Here is a 22,588-nt window from a genome sequence, read left to right on the forward strand (position 1 = left end):
GAAACAATGGGAATGTGTTGCGCCTCAGGAAAAAGTTAAACTTCCTCTATTGGCTGCACCACCAGAGCCATTGAAGACGAATGAATGCTTGCCTGAAAAATTCTAATTTATGGACAAACGTAAAAACATTAAAATTAACTACAAATATACGTGTCCGATTGCAAAACGATGACTCTGGTCAAACATTTTCAGATCAATTGCTGGCAATGGGAAACGGAAAGCTCCCAGTAGACTCAATTTCAGGACGTATACAACTACCTGCTGATTTCTGTAATTTAGTGACGTCCAAAAATGAATTGATTGAAAAAGTATTTCCGAATATTCTAAAAAATTATAAAAATAATAAATGGCTAAGTGAAAGAGCGATTCTCGCACCCAAAAATATAGACGTCCACGAAATCAACAATATTGTTTTGACCAAGATTCGAGACCAGGCAGTCCTTTACAAGTCAGTCGACACAGTTTTGGAACAAATGAAGCGGTTAATTATCCATCTGAATTTTTAAAATTCCATAGATCTTTCAGGGTTTCCACCACACGTGCTACAACTAAAAATAGGCGTACCAATAATACTTTTAAGAAATATAAACCACCAAAGCTTTGCAATGGCACTCGACTTGCCGTAAAAAAAACAATGGAAAACCTAATGGAGGCCACAATCTTGACAGGGCCTTTTGAGGGTGAGGCTGTTCTTATTCCTCGCATTCTCCATGATTCCAACGGATCTGCCTTTTCAATTTAAAAGATTGCAATTCCCAATTCGATTAGCATTTACAATCACCATTAACAAAGCTCAAGGTCAATCATTAGAAAAATGTGGTATAGATCTTAATACTGATTGTTTTTCCCATGGACAATTGTACGTTGCATGTTCGAGGGTCGGTAAACCTGACAATCTATTTATATGCAGCTACAATTGGACAGCGAAGAATGTTGTATATTCGCAAGTTTTACGCAGTTAATTTGTATTGTATCTATCTATCTATTTATCTATATAAAAACGAGTTGTGTGTATGCATGTTTGTTTGTTTGTAAAAAGAGCGTTTGCATATGATGTCATTATTAGTACATACGGCTTTGTATATGCAGAGACAATGGGAAAGCCAAGAATGTTGTATATTCGCAATTTTTACGTAGTTTAACTCCTGCAGACGAAATGAAGGCTTGCCTAAAAAATTCTAATTTATGGGCACACGTAAAAATATTAAAATTAACTACAAATATGCGTGTCCGATTGCAAAACAATGACTCTGGTCAAACAGTAGACTCAATTTCAGGACGTATACAACTACCTGCTGATTTCTGTAATTTAGTGACGTCCAAAAATGAATTGATTGAAAAAGTATTTCCGAATATTCTAAAAAATTATAAAAATAATAAATGGCTAAGTGAAAGAGCGATTCTCGCAAACAAAAATATAGACGTCCACGAAATCAACAATATTGTTTTGACCAAGATTCGAGACCAGGCAGTCCTTTACAAGTCAGTCGACACAGTTTTGGAACCAAATGAAGCGGTTAATTATCCATCTGAATTTTTAAATTCCATAGATCCTTCAGGGTTTCCACCACACGTGCTACAACTAAAAATAGGCGTACAAATAATACTTTAAGAAATATCAACCCACCAAAGCTTTGCAATGGCACGCGACTTGCCGTAAAAAAAACAATGGAAGACCTAATAGAGGCCACAATCTTGACAGGGCCTTATGAAGGTGAGGCTGTTCTTATTCCTCGCATTCCCATGATTCCAACGGATCTGCTTTTTCAATTTAAAAGATTGCAATCCCAATTCGATTAGTATTTGCAATCACCATTAACAAAGCTCAAGGTCAATCTTTTTTTTTATGTTGCATGTTCAAGAGTCGGTAAACCTGACAATCTATTTATATGTCCCCCAACGGTAGTTTTTATATATATAGATAGATTCGGTCGTTATTTGTGTCCCGGTGTCCCTGTCTGTAATTTCTCTTTGAGTGTCCCGGTCGTCATTTATATTCCCTGTTTCCTGGTGTCCTGGTCATCATTTGTGTCCCGGTGTTCCGGTATGTAATTTCATCAGTTGACAAACATGACGTCGTCATAACAAACATGACGACAACTAACTTCATGACGACATACAGCTCAATCCTAATGACGTCAGTCGACAGACAGACAAACAACTTATTTATATATATACTAGCTGTTGGGGTGGCGCTTCGCGCCACCCCAACACCTAGTTGGTGGGGGCGCTTCGGGCACCCCCCCCCAAGCCCCCCCGCGCGCGTAAGTCGTTACGCGCCATATTAGTTACGCGCCATTGTAGTTGTGTCCCTATGTCCCACCTGTGAATATAGATATATATATATATATATATATATATATATATATATATATATATATATATATATATATATATATATATATATATATATATATATATATATATATATATATATATATATATATATATATATATATATGTTTTTAACTACGTAAAACTTGCGAATATACAACATTCTTTGCTGTCCCATTGTCTGTGCATATAAATAGATTGTCAGGTTTACCGACTCTTGAACATGCAACATATAATGGTCCATGGGAAAACAATCCGTATTCAGATCTATACCTCATGATTCTAATGATTGCCCTTGAGCTTTGTTGATGGTGATTGCTAATCGACCATTCCCTGAGTCGCCATCGTCATTTATATATCCCCCTGTGCACCCCGGCGTCCCCTTTGTAGTTATGTCCCTGTGTCCCGGTCGTCATTTATATTCCCTGTGTCCCGGTCGTCATTTGTGTCCCGGTGTTCCAGTCTGTGATTTCTCTTTGAGTGTCCCGGGCGTCATTTATATTCCTTGTGTCCCGGTGTCCCGGTCGTCATTTATATCCCCCTGTGCCACCCGGCGTCCCCATTGTAGTTGTGTCCCTGTGTCCCGGTCGTCATTTATATTCCCTGTGTCCCGGTCGTCATTTGTATCCCGGTGTCCCGGTCTGTATATACATTCGTTTTTTAGTTTTGTTTTTCTCCTTTATTTTTTTCCTTTTTTTTCTTTTTTAGTTTATTTAGATTTTTAGATTTTTTAGTTTTTTTTATTATTTTTTAGTTTTTTGTAGTTTTTACCATTTTTTTAGTTTTTTTTAGTTTTTTTTTTTTACTTATGTCCTGGTCGTCATTTATACTCCCTGTGTCCCGGTCGTCATTTGTGTCTCGGTGCTTTGTTGATTGCTAATTTATATTATATTTATATTTATATTTTTTATATTTATTAATATTTTTTTAGTTTTCTTTTTCTCTTATTTTTCAGTTTTTTCCTTTTTTTTAGTTTTTTCTTTTTTAGTTTTTAGTTTTTTTTGTTTTTTACCTTTTTTTAGTTTTTTTTAGTTTTTTAGTTTTTTAGCTTTTTTAGTTTTTTTATTAGTTTTTAGTTTTTTTTTAGTTTTTGCCTTTTTTTAGTTTTTTCAGTTTTTTTTAGTTTTTAGTTTTTTACCTTTTTTTAGTTTTTTTTTAGTTTTTTAGCTTTTCTAGTTTTTTTTCTTTTTAGTTTTTTTTGTAGTTTTTACCTTTTTTAGTTTTTTTTCTTCTTTTGTATTAGTGTGAAATAATTCAGACGTCATATGCGGACAAACACGACGTCACTCGACAGACAGACAGACAAACATAACCCACAAACAACTTATTTTTATATATATTTATTCATATTTTTTTAGTTTTCTTTTTCTCTTTTATTTTTCAGTTTTTTCCTTTTTTTAGTTTTTTTCTTTTTTAGTTTTTAGTTTTTTTTAGTTTTTTACCTTTTTTTAGTTTTTTTCAGTTTTTTTAGTTTTTTAGCTTTTTTAGTTTTTTTATTAGTTTTTATTTTTTTTGTAGTTTTTGCATTTTTTTATTTTTTTCAGTTTTTTTTAGTTATTAGATTTTTACCTTTTTTTAGTTTTTTTTAGGTTTTTAGCTTTTTTAGTTTTTTTTTCTTTTTAGTTTTTTTTTGTAGTTTTTACCTTTTTTAGTTTTTTTCTTCTTTTGTATTAGTGTGAAATAATTCAGACGTCATATGCGAACAAACATGACGTCACCTGATCCATCCACAGATCCACACACAGACAACTTATTTTTATATATATAGATAGAGATATCTATCTTCTATATATATAAAAATAAGTTGTCTATCTGTCTGTGGATCTGTGGATCAGGTGACGTCATGTTTCTGTGTCGGCTGACGTCATGAAATTAGTTGTCAGGTGACGTCATGTTTCTGTGTCGGCTGACGTCATGAAATTAGTTGTCGTCATTTTTGCTTTGACGGTGACGTCATTCAAGTTATATAAGACATATGTTCACGTAGAAATCTATTAATGTTTAAGTTTACAATGACTGATGAAGATGCTCAAAGAGTCTATGCCAAAAAACTTGCTGCTGATAGTTCCTCGGCACGCTTTCTTTTCTCACTTTCTCTATCAGCAGCAAGTTTTTTGGCATAGACTCTTTGAGCATCTTCATCAGTCATTGTAAACTTAAACATTAATAGATTTCTACGTGAACATATGTCTTATATAACTTGAATGACGTCACCGTCAAAGCAAAAATGACGGCAACTAATTTCATGACTTAATTTCAGAACTTAATTTCTGTGTTGACTGACGTCATGAAATTAGTTGTCGTCATTTTTGTTATGACGATGCTTAGTATATTGTAAAACACATTAATTTGGTTAATAATATACCATTTAAAACACCAAATTGAACATGCTGGAGTAGTCACTCGGTGAGAGAGGGTGTCAGAACGGAGAATGAAGGTCCCAGGTTCAAATCGTAAAAACCAATAAAAAACTGAAAAGAAAAAAAGGAATAAAACTAAAAAAATTTTCATCTAAAAAACTAAAAGAACTAAAAAGAAAAAAAAACTAAAAAAAGGAAAAAAACTGAAAAATAAAGGAGAAAAAGAAAACTAAAAAAATATAAATAAAAATAAAAAAACTAAAAAGATAAAAGCTTCAAAAAAAACTAAAAAGAAAAAAGAAAAAAACTAAAAAACCTAAAAAAAGGTCAAAACCAATAAAAAAAACTAAAAGGAAAAAAAGGGAAAAAATTAAAAATTTATTTCATCATAAACCAATTCAAAAACGAATGTATACCGGGATGACGACCGGGACACAGGGAATATAAATGACACAACTACAACGGGGACGCCGGGGGGCACAGGGGGATATAAATGACGACCGGGACACAAGGAATATAAATGACGCCCGGGACACTGAAAGAGAAATCACAGACTGGAACACCGGGACACAAATGACGACCGGGACACAGGGAATATAAATGACGACCGGGACACAGGGACATAACTACAAAGGGGACGCCGGGGTGCACAGGGGGATATATAAATGACGATGGCGACTCAGGGAATGGTCGATTAGCAATCACCATCAACAAAGCTCAAGGGCAATCATTAGAATCATGAGGTATAGATCTGAATACGGATTGTTTTCCCATGGACCATTATATGTTGCATGTTCAAGAGTCGGTAAACCTGACAATCTATTTATATGCACAGACAATGGGACAGCAAAGAATGTTGTATATTCGCAAGTTTTACGTAGTTAAAAACATATATATATATATATATATATATATATATATCTATATATATAAAAATAAGTTGTCTGTCTGTGGATGGATGGATGGATGTGTCAGGTGACGTCACCTGAAAAAACTGGATTAGGTGACGTCAAAACTGAAAAAACTAAAAAAAGGCAAAAACTACAAAAAAAACTAAAAACTAATAAAAAAAATAAAAAAGCTAAAAAACTAAAAAAACTATAAAGGTAAAAACCAATAAAAAACTAAAAAAAAAACTGAAAAAACTAAAAAAAGGCAAAAACTACAAAAAAAAACTAAAAACTAATAAAAAAAGTAAAAAAGCTAAAAAACTAAAAAAACTAAAAAAACTAAAAAAAGGTAAAAAACTAAAAAAAATAAAAAATAAAAAAAAACTAAAAAAAAGGAAAAAACTGAAAAATAAGCTAAAATAAAGGTAAAAACCAATAAAAAACTAAAAAAAAAGGAAAAAACTAATAAATGACGACACTCAAAGAGAAAGCGACCAGGACAAAAGGAATGTTCGATTAGCAATCAACAAAGCACCGGGACACAGGGAGTATAAATGACGACCAGGACATAAGTAAAAAAAAAAAAAACTATCTATATATATAAAAATAAGTTGTCTGTGGATCTGTGGATCGTGGATCAGGTGACGTCACCTGAAAAAACTGGATCAGGTGACGTCAAAACTGAAAAAACTAAAAAAAGGCAAAAACTACAAAAAAAACTAAAAACTAATAAAAAAGCTAAAAAACTAAAAAAACTAAAAAAAAGGCAAAAACTACAAAAAAACTAAAAACTAATAAAAAAAATAAAAAAGCTAAAAAACTAAAAAAACTAAAAAAAGGTAAAAAACTAAAAAAACTAAAAACTAAAAAAAAACTAAAAAAGGTAAAAACTAAAAGAACTAAAAAAGAAAAAAATAAATGACGACACTCAAAGAGAAAGCGACCAGGACAAAAGGAATGTTCGATTAGCAATCAACAAAGCACCGGGACACAGGGAGTATAAATGACGACCAGGACACAAGTAAAAAAAAAAATTAACAAAACTAAAAAGAAGGTAAAAACTACAAAAAAACTAAAAAGAAAAAAAAACTAAAAACTAATAAAAAAACTAAAAAATCTAAAAATCTAAATAAACTAAAAAAGAAAAAAAAAGGAAAAAAATAAAGGAGAAAAACAAAACTAAAAAACGAATGTATATACAGACCGGTACACCGGGATACAAATGACGACCGGGACACAGGGAATATAAATAACGACCGGGACACAGGGACACAACTACAACGAGGACACCGGGGGAAACAGGGGGATATAAATGACGACCGGGACAAAAAAACTAAAAAGAAATAAAAACTAAAAACTAATAAAAAAAACTAAAAAATCTAAAAATCTAAATAAGCTAAAAAAGAAAAAAAAAGGAAAAAATAAAGGAGAAAAACAAAACTAAAAAACGAATGTATATACAGACCGGGACACCGGGATACAAATGATGACCGGGACCCGGGACACAGGGAATATAAATGACGACCGGGACACAGGGACACAACTACAACGGGGACACCGGGGGAAACAGGGGGATAACCTGACAATCTATTTATATGCAAAGACAATGGGACAGCAAAGAATGTTGTATATTCGCAAGTTTTACGTAGTTAAAACCATATATATATATATATCTATATTCACAGGTGGGACATAGGGACACAACTACAATGGCGCGTAACTATTATGGCGCGTAACGACTTACGCGCGCGGGGGGGCTTGGGGGGGGCGCGAAGCGCCCCCACCAACTAGGTGGTGGGGGTTCTAACTGATAAAACCGATAAAACCCACCAACAGCTAGTATATATATATATATATATATATATATATATATATATATATATATATATATATATATATATATATATATATACATATATATATATATATATATATATATATATATATATATATATATATATATATATATATATATATATATATATATATATATATATATATATATATATATATATATATCTATCTATATTCACAGGTGGGACATAGGGACACAACTACAATGGCGCGTAACTAATATGGCGCGTAACGACTTACGCGCGCGGGGGGGCTTGGGGGTTTGGCGCGAACTAGGTTTTGCCAACTAGGTGTTGGGGTGGCGCGAAGCGCCACCCCAACAGCTAGTATATATATATAAATAAGTTGTATATATGCATAATTGTTTGTTTGTGGGTTTGCATTTGAAGTCATTATAAGTGTATAAGGCTTTGTATATGACGTCATTATAAGATGACACTACAGACCGGGACACCGGAACACAGGGAATATAAATGACGACCTGAACACTCAAAGAGAAATTACAGACCGGGACACAAATGACGACCGGGACACCGGGACAGAGGGAATATAAATGACGACCGGGACACTCAAAGGGAAATTATAGACTGGGATACCGGAACACAAATGACGACCGGGACACAGAGACACAACTACAACGGGGACGCCGGGAGCACAGGGGGATATATAAATGACGACAGGGACACAGGGAATGTTTGATTAGCAATCACCATCAACAAAGCTCAAGGGTAGTCGTTAGAAAAATGCGGTATAGATCTGAATACGGAATGTTTTCCAATGGACAATTATTATGTTGCATGTTCAAGAGTTGGTAAACTTGAAAATCTATTTATATTGACAGACAATGGGAAAGCAAAGAAGGTTGTATATTTGCAAGTTTTACGTAGTTAAAAATATATATATCTATCTATATTCACAGGTGGGACACAGGGACACAACTTCAATGGCGCGTAACTAATATGGCGCGTAACGACTTACGCGCACGGGGGGCTTGGGGCAATTCAAAAACGAATTTATTCATGCCGATGTAGCTGAGTTGGTAAGGCGTTATGTTCCAGTTTCTAGGTTCAAGAGGTTCCAGGTACGAACCTTGGCTTAAAAAAAAGGTAAAAACTACAAAAAACTAAAAACTAATAAAAAATCTAAAAAAGCTAAAAAAAACAAAAAAAAAGTAAAAACCTAAAAAAATAAAAACTAAAAAAAAACTAAAAAAAAGGAAAAAAACTGACTGTCTTTTTGTCGAGTGACGTCATGTTTGTCCGCATAATGTCTGAATTATTTCATCATATACCAATTCAAAAACGAATATATTCAAGCCGATGTAGCTGAGTTGGTAAGGCGTTATATCCCAGGTTCTAGGTTCAAGAGGTTCCAGGTTCGAACATTGGCTTAAAAAAAGGTAAAACTATAAAAAAAATAAAAGCTAATAAAAAAAACTAAAAAAGCAAAAAACTAAAAAACTAAAAAAATAAAACTAAAAAGAAAAAAAAACTAAAAAGGGAAAAAACTGAAAAATAAAGGAGAAAAAGAAAACTAAAAAAATATAAATAAAATAAAAAAAAAACTAAAAAAGGTAAAAACTACAAAAAAAACTAAAAAGGTAAAAACCAAAAAAAAAACTAATAAGAAAAAAGGAAAAAAACTAAACATTTATTTCATTATATACAAATTCAAAAACGAATGTATATACAGACTGGGACACCGGGCCACAAATGACGACCGGGACACAGGGAATATAAATTGACGACCGGGAAATTCAAAGAGAAATTACAGACTGGGACACCGGGACACAAATGACGACCGGGACGCAGTTTGTATAATTTTTTGCGAAATTTTTGAGCCTCAGTCCATTAAAATAATATAGAGTTATTCATTCTAGTCCTTCGAAATAATTAGAAATTTTGATTTTGGAGGAAAACATTTCAGTGTGAAACCCTTAAATTTACTAAAATTCATTTAAAATTAGCCTTTTTTAATCTTTTTGTCTTTTTTTTCAATTTGATTGAGTATCACAAAGTAAATTAGCAAAGGCAGGTAATAAAAACAAAATTTGTATTAATGAAGTCGTTTATTTTGAATCTTTTATTCATTTTCAAAAAATTTAGTTTTTATTATTACGAAATTTTAAATAAATACAGAAAGAATTATCCTGAAATAATTAGCGAAATCTTTGGTTGACTTTGATTTTCCTTGTTATTGAGTTTGGCGTGTCCCTAATTTTTGACAGTGTATATCCGAAAGATTTTGCATATATTGTATTTTCAAAAGGTTTTAATTTGCATTAATTTCCATGAATTTTATCTATGTCACATTTACATCAATAGTAATTTTTTAGCATTAATGTAGAATGTGAATAGATAACATAAACACACGAGGGTCAGAACCAATGTATGATAAGCTAGTTGTGGTGTTAGTTGGTTGTTTTAAATTTGTTTTTTCATAGGCATATTTTTTGGGGTGATACCTAGCACGGGGATACCATAGGGAATTTATGGTAGGCACGCCACTTGCCTTGGTAGGGAATTTAAAGTGCTGAAACCTTATAGGCAAGTGTGTATTTTCTTGACGAGCCCTTGTGTTTGGTTGCTGCCTCTGAATGGATTTTTTTTTCCTGTTTTTAATATTTGGTAAATGACGACTTATACTTAATTGCGACACGACTGCCTATTCATGGAATATTCTTTATGGTTGATAGTGTATGGCTATTCTGGTTGACCTATGTAATTGGATGGATGAGTAGGGTTAAGGCCTCATTCAAGTACTGATCTATATTAATTGCTAAAGTAGGAAAAAGTCTTCCTTTTCTCCTTCTGTATTTTTCATATTTATTTATTCGTTTGTGCTGTTGTATTGGTGATTTCTTTTTTCATTATATAATAAAATGCTCTATCATAGTCTTAGTTCTATAATGTTAGCCCTAAGAAAGCTCATCGAGGAAATCATAATACACCCGACACTTTTCTTAAACAGTATTCCAGCGAAATGTGAAGTGATGTGAAGAAAAAGTTCAATGCTGGTGATGCTGTCTGGATTATTTATTGTCCATTGAACTTTTTAAAGTGCCAAAACCCTAGAAACTATCCCTGTAACATATCATCTACGAGACACCAAAGACGAAAAGATTTTCGACGGTTTTTTATGACTATGAATTTCAAAAAGTTAAAAAAATAGTAAGATATATCGAATTGAAAAGATATTAAAAAGTCGTACGCACAAGGGCAAGAGATAGTTGCGTGTTTGCTGGCTAGGATGTAATTCTGATTTTGATCCATGGGTAGCAGTTGAAGGTATAAACAATGATTTATTATTTCTCTTTGTTATTCATGTCCAATATCTCTGATCCACTCTAAAATGAGTCGGATAAAACAAGGGTTTTTTGGACAAAACTATCTACCACCATCAAATTCGATGACGAGTATGAAGTTGTTCTTGTCGATTTCATTCTTGATATATATGGTATCGTGAGAAAAGATTATACATATGACGTAGAAGTTAGACCTAATGATTGGCCACTTGTTAGCGAGTACTTAATATAAACAATGAACTCGGGAGAATATCTCTTCGTCAAATTACCATACAAGGAATTAGGTAGTATGAATGATTTATGTCGTGCTATCAATAGAACAATCTTTGCTAGTGAAAATGGTGCCTTTCAATTCAACTAATCAAAGGAACAGGGCATGATCTACATGATTTCCCCCATCGACAGTGGGAAGGTCATTCTAAATGATAATCTGAGAGTTGTTCTTGGTTTTAAGCTGAATATAATCAATGGTATAAGTGCTGGAAGCACTATTGGCATTGATCATGTCATTATCACTGACTATCCACCTGGTTTCTCCTTAGACAGTTGTATATTTTCTCACGCTTCATTCTTTGAAAAATCGAGAGTTGGTAATAGCAACGTTACAGTAAACTTGTGTGATTTCCCAAAGAATATTTATTGAAAATTTGTTCATAGTAGGATTATTTTCATTTGTTGGCAAATTGATAGTTTTGATATTTGAGTGCAAATTTCCTTGTGACTTAATGATTAATTAAGTACAAAGATTTTTGTACAAAGACTAAATAGCTTGAATATATTTCAATTTTACTAATAAGAGAGCAGAAGCGGGGAGTTTTTCTCGCAAGGCCCGCTGTACCTGCCCGGAGTGGTTTTCTCCCTTAAACTGGGGGGATCAGGTCGTAAGAAACTACACTTCCCTCGCTTGTTGGTATTCGGTTCTTATGATAGCGACTAGAGACTAGAAACGGATATTCTCTCAGCTGTATGATGGAGTGGAAATTAATGCATAACGCAGTGCTCAACTATTTATAATGCTCGATACAGATGGTAAAAATCTGACTCGCTAATTAAATCGTGCTTTATGTTCTTTGAGAAAGATGTGATTTTGGAATCAAAAAGATGCTGTATGATGAATCCAGATATGATGAGCGATGTGATTGACATGTAAAAGAGGAGGATAATGTTATTGACATAGGAAAAATGCTGAAAAGATGTCCGAATGACCGAAAAATCTTGCTTAAGTTTGTGATTTACGATCCCCAAGAGGTTTCAGTTCCCTCAGAATTGACTGGAGTGTATGTAGTATGAGAAATTCAAAAAATGTACAAGAAAGTTGATAAGACCCTGGATAAGTTGAGCCAAGTGCCTGTGCTTGGCATTCATGATGGGTCTAGCAAAGAACCCAGAGGTAATAATAATATTAATATTTATTACCCACATAAATACAAAAGCATAAACAGTGGAGCACAGAGAAAAATAAATAAACAAAGCAAAAACAAAAGTACACATAACTCAACAATGGCAAGCACAACAAAGCTAATATAACAAAAAAACAGTATAATAAAATAGACCAACAGATCAGTAGAACAGACGAAGTAAAGCTGCATTGATAACTAGAAATATTCGCAAACACAGTATAGACCGTCGCTCATGTTTTGCATTCATCATGTTTTGCATTCATCATGTTCATAATTTATTATTAACCCACAAAGATAACCCTATGCAGAAAAGAAAAAGCCAACAAAATTAATAAACGACCAAAAAACGAAACGCTTATCCTACATAATACATAAATAACAAGAGAAAATATGACTAAACTAGAAAGATAACTTATAAGAAGAAGAATATTATGGCACAATCGCTCCGTACAGGGAATTATTCTTGTAGAGGGATCGGACATAGCGAAAAAGCCAATTTGGACGGCCAAGTATGGATCAACAATGCCATATCTTTCACTAATCAAAGAGTTTCTAGTCCAGGGTGGTAGGCCAAACAAGAACTTACAAAAACGATAAAGGCATGACCGGATGGTACGTTTATTCTGATCGGTTAATAGAGCCCGAAACGGGGAAAAACCAATAACGTGTGGATGAACCAGCGCATTGAAAAGCCTTGCTCTGATATGTCTATTAAAATTTGTCTTGGCAGATATGAGTAATATGTATCTTGGCAGATATGAGTATATACCATAAAATATGTGGATCTTGCTGGTCAAATGTTCAACTAGCAGTGATCTTGTAGATTTCACATCACAACCGATTTGGAGCCCGAGGCAAACTAAACTAGGTGCTGGTCTCACGACACTATTTCCAAGTCGGATATCAGGAGCGTCACCTGAGCTTTGGCGGTTGAAAACAACAATTTTCGCTCTTACTTTCGTTAAAAGACAGGTTTATTTCGAAATAAGCGTTGCTTAGAACATCATAGTTCTTCTCTATCATCCAAAAAGAACGGCTTAAATTCAGTATATCATCGGCATAATTTAATAGTGATATGTCTCTACCTCTAAGCACAAGACTCATCTCAACATATTTTTGTAATTCTATAACAGTATTATTGTAAAGGGAAGGGGAAGAAACTGTCCCTTGCCGTATACCTTTTTCTACAAGAACTACTACAGCCGAATTTTGTGGACCATCAATTGTCGGGGCTTTATTTCTAACCCTCAGTCTTTTATACAAATTTCGGAGCGGTTGGACGATTGATCTGTCAAGGCCAGGTTTAAGCACACACGATAGTATCCGAGCATGGACGCCAGAATCAAACACTCGGCGTACATCATGACTAGCTGCTACAACCCTTTCCCCCGTATGGTCACACTCTAAAAGTACATTACAAATGATACGGTGAACATGTTCCTCACTAGCTGATTGTTTAAAACTAAACTGGCTATCAGGGCTTTCACAAAGTCTACATAAATCATCAATAAAAAGAAGCTCAAAAATTTTGCAAAAAACTGGGGCAACTGTTATTAGGCGGTGAGAACCGCAGTGAGCAAGGTCTTTTCCTTTCTTTAATACCGAGGTGACAACCCCAACACAAAAGAAATCTGGCACCAAACTGCAAGTGAAGGTCATTGATGTAACAGAGTAAGATGCTCAAGGACCCTTTGGCTGCCATGAGCTAAATGTACGCCACAAACTTCGTCAATGCCTCGCGAGAACTTCTTCTTTGCCTTAACTATTGCCGCCCAAACTTCAGAAACAGGTACAACAAACCCGCGTGATGGCGATGCTTCACTTAACACGAGATCAAGTTTATCTTCATATTTCGACACAAGCTGAGTGTCGGGTGCTGCAAATTCTAACTTGTAGTAACTATTTCCCTATTCTTCTGTGGGACAGAGGCTGGGACCGTCGCAATCACTTCTTTTTTCCTTTTAGGGAAATTCTACACGGCATTTGGGTCACTTTTCAGCGTGTCACTATTTTCGTCCAGAATGGTAGCATTGTGCTTGTACGTATGCATTTGGCAAACTTTCTTTCCAAATAAATCTGCACCGTATTCACATACAAAGCGTATTAAGATACGCTATTTTCCGTATCTTTGCTACTAGCACTCCTACTGGCGGACACAATAATATAGCCTAAAAGGCGTTTGGTGAAACTAAGACATAATATAACATTCGTCCCATTTGTAGATTGAATGATACTACCTTTTCAAATTTATACTGAAAGAAAAAACTTTGTTTCCACTCATTAAATTAAAAGTATTATTATATTTGATTTCTAAGAAGCAGGGAAAAAGTTTGTCTGTGATCTAGAAGATGGATGAAAAACTTTAAAGTCATTATGTTTATGGCTATCTAAGAAAGAAGAGAAAGTTAAAAGAATCCACGTTCAATGAGATCGCTCTCTTAACAACTCTCCATGGAAAGTTATTAGTGTAATAAAAACGCCAACTTTAAAATCTGGTGAATTATTTCCAAGATTCCGTGAACCGCATCTGTTACCTTCGAAATGTCCGATAGATTTATAAGGAGATACATCCTACAGCCTCTTAGAATGAAAACATTTTTAGAACCAAAAACGATAGATATATTTAACAAAATGGCTCGGCTTTTTGGGAACGTAAGATATTGTTACCATTTTCTGTTGGCCGATAAGAAAGTAATGAATTCACAACTCAGCATTTTTTCTTCCGAGGGAATTTGTTCTATGCAGTATTTTGATCCTAATTTGGAAAGATGTTTTTTTGTCAAATAGGATGACAGTTGATTTTATCAGTTAGAACAGAAGAAAAGTAATAAAAAGGGAGAAACTTCTTTCTATTGTAGAAAGAATTCTAGCCCAGACAAAAGGTTAAAAAGGAGACAAAAAGCGAGAAACAAAATCGTATACGACTAAGCCATTTTGATACGATGCTCTACAGTATAGAAAAAAATGCACATATTTTCACAATGAGTATTGCCATGTGTTATATGAATAAACATTTTTTTAAATCAGTAAAAAAAGAAATAAGTGGGAGGAAGGTCTCTCTTTGAAACCCCGAAAAACCCTTTATCCAAGAAATATTTTATCAAAAAAGCGTGAAGCATTATGAATTCATAGTTTTAAGGAAAGAATATGCGTTTTTAACCCTCTTCTCGTGTAAAATAGTATGAGACATTGATCATTCTCAGACTTTTTAACTGTGTCTGCTTGAAAAGACCGTGTCCTGGGGGAAAGGGGCTAGGGAGTTGGAACCCCTCCGCCCTCTTGAAATGTTTATCCGACTCGTAAAAAACGTAAAAAAATGAATATAAAACAAATCTTTGATGGGTTGTTAATTTTTCGTACCCCCACTTCCGCCAAAATAAAATCCTTTTGTACCCTCCTCCCCTAAAAAATCCTGGATATGGTCCTACCACTTAATTTTTTTTATTGCTAAATTGCAGTATTTTTTGTCTGGAAAGTAGAAAGTATTAAGATTTTTTTTATTGCATTGGACTGAAACAAATTTTTATATATATGTGATTTTTGCAAATGGTTTTCAACCAATTTTCCAGTGGTTAGTTAATTTCATATTTTAAAAAGATGTTTTTATCTTTTCGATGTATTTAAAGATGTTCGAAACCAAAACTGCGAAAACGAAACCTTAAACTTCTACCGCAAAGCCATTTTACTTCATAGGAGGATTGGTAGACAAGTCATGATAGATAAAATAATTATTTAAGTTTTTCCAGCTAAAAGGCTACAAAGCATAATTTTTGTGTCCTATATACCGAAGTGAATATTTCTGGTAAAAGTTTACAACTTAAAAGTAATAGTGAATCTTTAGTAGGGCTGGGCAATATCGAATATTGCCAATATATATGATATATTGATACATCGCACTAAATATCGATATAAAGCATCAAAACGTAGATATCGATATCGAAAATGATAACGGTTCGACTTTTTCTTGCATCGACGGTTGAACGTCCAGCAGAAAAGCTTCAACATAGAAAATTGTTCCACAAATGGCCAAGAAAAAAAAAATAATGTGTTAAAATCATTGAATTATATATGCTGATACACAGCATCGACAAGTGTATCCATAAGTTGGCATAGTCAGTCTTAAACTACGTTTAGTGACCTCCAAAAGGCTTGGCTTGATAAAACACCATCTAGACTAATAGGAATTGCTTAGATCTCACTCGTCATGATTGCTAGATACCTCAATCAACGTTTCAAAAAATTGTAGATACCCCTGAGAATCTTCACCAAGTTAAGAGTAAAATATCAAGACGCGTGGATTTGGAAAATATTAAAACGCTGATTCACAAGGACTGCCGCGAAAATCCTTGTGAATCAGCCACTACAGAATCAAGCCAGTTTATGGGGATCACACGAAGAAGTTTCAGTAGTCAATGCAAAGCAAGCTTGTCAGCAGCTGCATCTGTCACGGCTCTCCAGATTTTCAGTAGGCAGTCTTTAGTTCCAAAACAAACTGATCCACTGAAGTCGTGGAAGTCTTGTAATATGGGGCTCAGAAACACCTATACAAAGTTGTCATTAAATTACTGTCCATTCCCGCCACCATTGTCCTTTCTGAGAGTGGATTATGAGTCTGATCAATTAATTGAATAGTTCGGGGTAACAGTTCGAATAGTTCGGGGTAACTGTAAGTAAGGAGCAACTCAGCTAAATTGTACCCGAAACTATAAAAAGCGGAATTTCAACATCGTTAGATAGATCTGCTACTACTGTTACTGCTGGTACTACTACTACTGCTACTATAGCTATGGGTACTACTGCTACTACTGTTACTGCTGGTACTACTACTACTGCTAATATAGCTATGGGCATCAAGGCAAAAATTTGGAGAATGTTGGAGCAGTGCTGAACCAAATCAAAATATATCATGCCTATACAATTTGTCAAGAAGATGTTTCAGCAATACCTCAGGAAATGTTTATTGTGTTAAGTTTAAATTTTCAACGTATGTTAAGAATGATGTATGAAAACGAAAGGTGTTATGTACATGTTGATACTATTGCTACTGCTACTACTACAACTATTACTATTACTGAAGTTAAGAGTATTAAGGTGAAGCCTAATGTGTCATTTGGAAGTTTAATTATGTCCACCCATAATTAATTATGTCATAGCCGTCATAATTATGTCGTAATTTGTTCACTATAAGCTATGCAATTTGTTCATTGTTTATACGTAGTATTTGTTATTGGCAAAGAGGGCATGCTTGAGCGTTTTTTTGCAAAAAGACAAAATGCATTCAAGTGAAGCTTTCAGAGAATATTAAGGGGGGATAAAACAAAACCAAAATAAGCTTTGTGACCTAGGTTGTACTTACTTTACTGAAAAAAAAAATGCATTTTTAATACTTTTACTTGTTCAAAATTAGTAAATCAAAAATTACTAAGAATTTAAGGCATAAGTATTAGTGTATATTGACTAAACTGTTCACTAAACATTCATTTGTTTGTTTTTTTTCAGTAGTATTGATTATGATTGTAATTATTCTTATCAATTTTATGAGAGGTAGAAAAATGAAGTAGAAATAACTTTTTTTTCATTGAAGTGCAATTTATGTTCTTGAATTCAAAAAGGATGGGGGGCTTCAGCCCTAATTAGACTTTTTCATTGGAAAAGAAAATAATATTTTAAATCTTATCACTGTTTGGGGGACAAACTGAAATTTATTTATTGACAAAAGTCACAGCTTTGTTAATTTGCTTATAAACTAGAATTTTTTTGAATCGAAAGTATAACTAATATTACTTTCAGAAGAGACTTGAAAATTTGAAGAATAGAAGCTAGTCTCTAGATAAAATTAGGTATGTAAAACACTCACCAAAGGTCCAACACTCCTAATTTCTTACCCAAAACAATCCTAACTTTTCTCCTTCGTGTAGAACACTAGTAAACATAATGTGCTAAATTATATGATGTTTTGTTTTGGTGAGAACTCACTCTTATTAATTGTCAATCTGTTTGAAACCCGTTAAGTTAAACCTAGGTTACTACTTGCAGTAGTAACTTGTGAATCACAGGTAGGGCGTTATCGGGAACCTTGAGATTTGCAATCTCAACTAAACTTTGGTCGAAGTCGAATCTAATGTCTTTCTTGTGCCACGTGGGGATGGGATTCGTCTTTGACCTTTGTCCAAAGGTTTTTGTTTTTAAATTTTGGGTCATCAGGACATACCAAGAATGAATTGTCAAGCCTCAAAGAAGCATAAGTTTTTTCATTTATAGATGAATTCTTATAACAAAAGAATTAATGGAATAGTCAGGCTTTTTGCGGATGAAAAGCCAACCTGACTTTTATCACATCCCCCTCCTCAGCCAAATTGTTTAAGAAAAAGGTGGATACTCAGCATCTCGTTAAACGTATTCAACCAAAGAATTTCAATGGGAGGCACAGGGTGTGACTGTAGTCCATCCAACACACCAGCCCTTCTAGCCGTACTTCATCTTACCAGCCCTTCTGGACGCATAAGGCAGAAATGTCATCCTGCGAATACCCTCTCTCCTTTCCTTTTTTTTCGGGGGGGGGGGGCTGAGCATTACCAATTTTTTTTTTTTGGGGGGGGGGGATAAAAGAAAATATCAGAAAAAACAGCAAATTATTGTTTGTATTCATGTTTGTTGTGTTTTTTACGAGTCGGACAAATATTTTGTTGGGGTTCAAACCCCCTAGCCCCCCTGGATACGGCTTTGGTGGGATACAAAACGAGTATAGAGCATCTAGTTTGAATCAAAGCTACAAAAACATTTCCATTTTATTTTATCAAATTCCGAATTAGGGCCCGTGACGCAACCACCATCCGCTTGCCAACCTTTAGAACCAACCTTTAAGTAGAAATTTGCCCCTTAGCTGAACCAAAAAGTTTTAAGGATTTTCGACCAGCACGAATGAGGCTCAAATTTGATGCAAAGCCTCTCCAAACCCCTTCGTTAAACCATATTCAACCAAAGAATTTCAAGTCCAGGTAGGGAGTGGGGCTGTAGTCCATCCAAAAAACCAGCTCTTCTCGCTGTGCTTCATTTTTTCCAAAAAAGTGAACACATTAAATGCTGTTCAAACTGGGACCATTTGAGATTTTCAATTGGTATGATTGGGAAAACACCAATCGCCGTAGGAGCTACCAACATCTCTGTAAAAGGTTGGTCATGTTATACTGTCATTTAACTGATATTAATGAATGAATTTCATTCTGTATGATTGGGGAAATAAAGTAGTATCTCAGACCTTTCATACAATATCCCCTTTTCCCGTCTTCTTTTCTTTTCTTATGAAAGGCAGGAATTTTGCACGTTACTTAAAAGAAATATGTTTCATTTGATGTACAGAGTGAGCCGATGGCACTTATAACATCCCCTAACCATTGCCCAGGCCAAGTGTCTAAGGGGAAAGTATATATGCCAGGTCAGGGTCTCAACTGAAATCACCCAAGGTTTTTCAACCTCTATGGGTCAAGAACCATAGCGATCCACTGGTCCCTCCAATACCCCCTACCAGCTTCTTAGTAAAAAGGTAGGTATTTTTGACTTTATTTGAGCCAGAATCATGCAAAGATTTCCACTTACAATATTCCATCGTATCTGCACAATTTTTTTTAAAAGAGAAGCTTCTATATTCCTCCTTGTTTATATCAAAAACATGTTGTGATATTATATGGCTGTAAGCACATAATATGCATGTTTCCGGTACCTCTCTCCTACCAAAATTTTTTCGGAAAACGATCGGCCTGCTGGTTTGTCACCGATCGCCTGGAATTTTATGGAATAGAAAGTTGGTGAAATAGAACATTGAAATTTATTTTCAGGAAATTTACAATCACAATTTGGGTATTTTTCTCTGTCAGGAGAGTAACTCATAAGAAAGAATCATTGAGCATGTTCATCCTCAGGGGTATAGGCCACTTAAATGTGCCAATTGGTTTGCCTTTTATTTATTTTTTCCTATTCATTTTTGTCTAGGAGCAAATGGCAACGGAACCATTATGTATGATAACGTAACACGGTAACGTATTTTTGCAATTACGACTTATTTAGCATAATCACTCGGTGTAATGCATTATATAAATACTCTTGCCAAGAAATACATTGCAAACAAATAAGGAACATTAATTTTTGGGCTAGAATAGCACAATCTATTCTTACACGTGTTGTTTTTGTTGTTTTTTAACAACAAGAAAGATTAAGCAAGAAAGCAATCAGCTGAAATTCATGTTGCTTTGTTAAAGTAACAATATTGACTAGGTGGCGACAGATAGCAGAAAAGGGTATTTTTAAACTATCTTTAGGGAATTTGTCACGATAGAAAATATCTCGGGACATAGGGCTTATTATATGAAGCCAAAGGGTGGCTGCTGAACATTTTTTTAGAGGAGCCGACACAAAATTTCTGCAAAAGTTCGTAGAAACGTTGGTAAAAAGGTAGTATTTAGAAACAGACAAAAGCAAAACTTCCAAAACTTACTAGAATAAAATGCAACAAAATCTGTAAGTTCCAAGCAAGTTACTACAGGCTGGAATGGGCGTTCATGACAATTTGTTGTCTCCGTGTTTTCATGACAGATTAAATAAAAAAAAAACTAATTTTTTTAGCTGAAAGTAAGGAGCGACATTAAAACTTAAAACGAACAGAAATTACTCCGTATATGAAATGAGTTGTCCCCTCCACAATCCCTCGCTCTTTACGCTAAAGCTTTTAATTGTTTTAAAAAGTAGAATTGTGGCAAAGAGTCAAACTTTAGCGTAAAGAGCGAGGGATTGTGGAGGGGACAACTCATTTCATATACGGAGTAATTTCTGTTCGTTTTAAGTTTTAATGTCGCTCCTTACTTTCAGCTAAAAAAATAAGTTTTTTTTTATTTAATTTCTGAACATTTTTGAATTAATGCATGTTTGGTTTTGGCTCTCCGCACATAAAGTATTAAAATGAAATTTGTATATTAATTCTTTTTTTGGCTAAATGGCTTTCTCTTAGTTTTGATCAGACGATTTTGAGAAATAAGGGGTGGAGAAGGAGGCCTAGTTGCCCTCCAATTTTTCGGTTACTTAAAAAGGCAACTAGAACTTTTAATTTTTAATGAACGTTTTTATTAGTAAAAAATATACGTAACTTAAGAATTAACTTACGTAACAAACTTTCATAACCTTATATTTTTATTATGTATACGAGGGGGTTTGTACCCTCGTTAATACCTCGCTCTTTACACTAAATCTTAAGTTTTGTCCCAATTCTTTAAGAATGACCCCTGAATCAGAAAGGCCGTAGAATAAATAGTTGAAATTACTAAAAATACTTTAGCATAAAGAGCAAGGTATTTATCTCCTCCTAAATACCTCGCTCTTTATGCTAAAGTATTTTTAGAACCCCTCATATGCGTAATAATCTCTGTTCGTTTTAAGTTTCAATACTACTTCTTCCTTTCATTTGAAAAAAACGTTTTCATGTTTGTTTTTCATTGTTTTCTTATAGTAATGCTAGAGAATCCTGCGCCCTTGTCATTAAATTTTTCTTCCCCCATGACAGATTCCTCCAAGGAAAGATCCTCCAACATAGCCCCCCCCCCCAGCCCCACCCCCAAACAAAATAAAATCCCCCTAAAAACGTCTGTACATTTCCCAATAACCATTACTATATGTAAACACTGGTCAAAGTTTGTAACTTGCAGCCCCTCCCCCAGGGACTGTGGGGGAGTAAGTCATCCCCAAAGACATAGTTATTATGGTTTTCGACTATGCTGAACAAAATGGCTATCTCAAAATTTTGATCCGTTGAATTTGGGGAAAAAATGAGCGTGGGAGGGGGCCTAGATGCCCTCCAATTTTTTTGGTCACTTAAAAAGGGCACTAGAACTTTTCATTTCCGTTAGAATGAGCCCTCTTGCGACATTCTAGGACCACTTGGTCGATACGATGACCCCTGGGGAAAAGAAGAAAAAAAAAAACAAAAAAAAACAAACAAATAAACACGCACCCGTGATTTGTCTTCTGGCAAAAAATACAAAATTCCACATTTTTGTAGGTAGGAGCTTGAAACTTCTACAGTATGGTTCTCTGATACGCTGAATCTCATGGTGCCATTTTCGTTAAGATCCTACCACTTTTAGGGGGTGTTTCCCCCTATTTTCCTAAATAAGGCAAATTTTCTCAGGCTCGTAACTTTTGATGGGTAAGACTAAACTTGATGAAACTTATACATTTAAAATCAGCATTAAAATGCGATTCTTTTGATGTAGCTATTGATATCAAAGTTCAATTTTTTAGAGTTTTGGTTACTATTGAGCCGGGTCGCTCCTCACTACAGTTCGTTACCACGATCTGTTTGATAGATGCACCTATACTTACCTGATAAGCCATGTTTTCACTGTAATCAACACGCTGAGGACCTAGATAAGAGTGCGTTTATTATGATTAAAGATACTA

Source organism: Artemia franciscana, chromosome 18 (assembly GCF_032884065.1).
Source record: "Artemia franciscana chromosome 18, ASM3288406v1, whole genome shotgun sequence".
NCBI lineage: Eukaryota > Metazoa > Arthropoda > Branchiopoda > Anostraca > Artemiidae > Artemia > Artemia franciscana.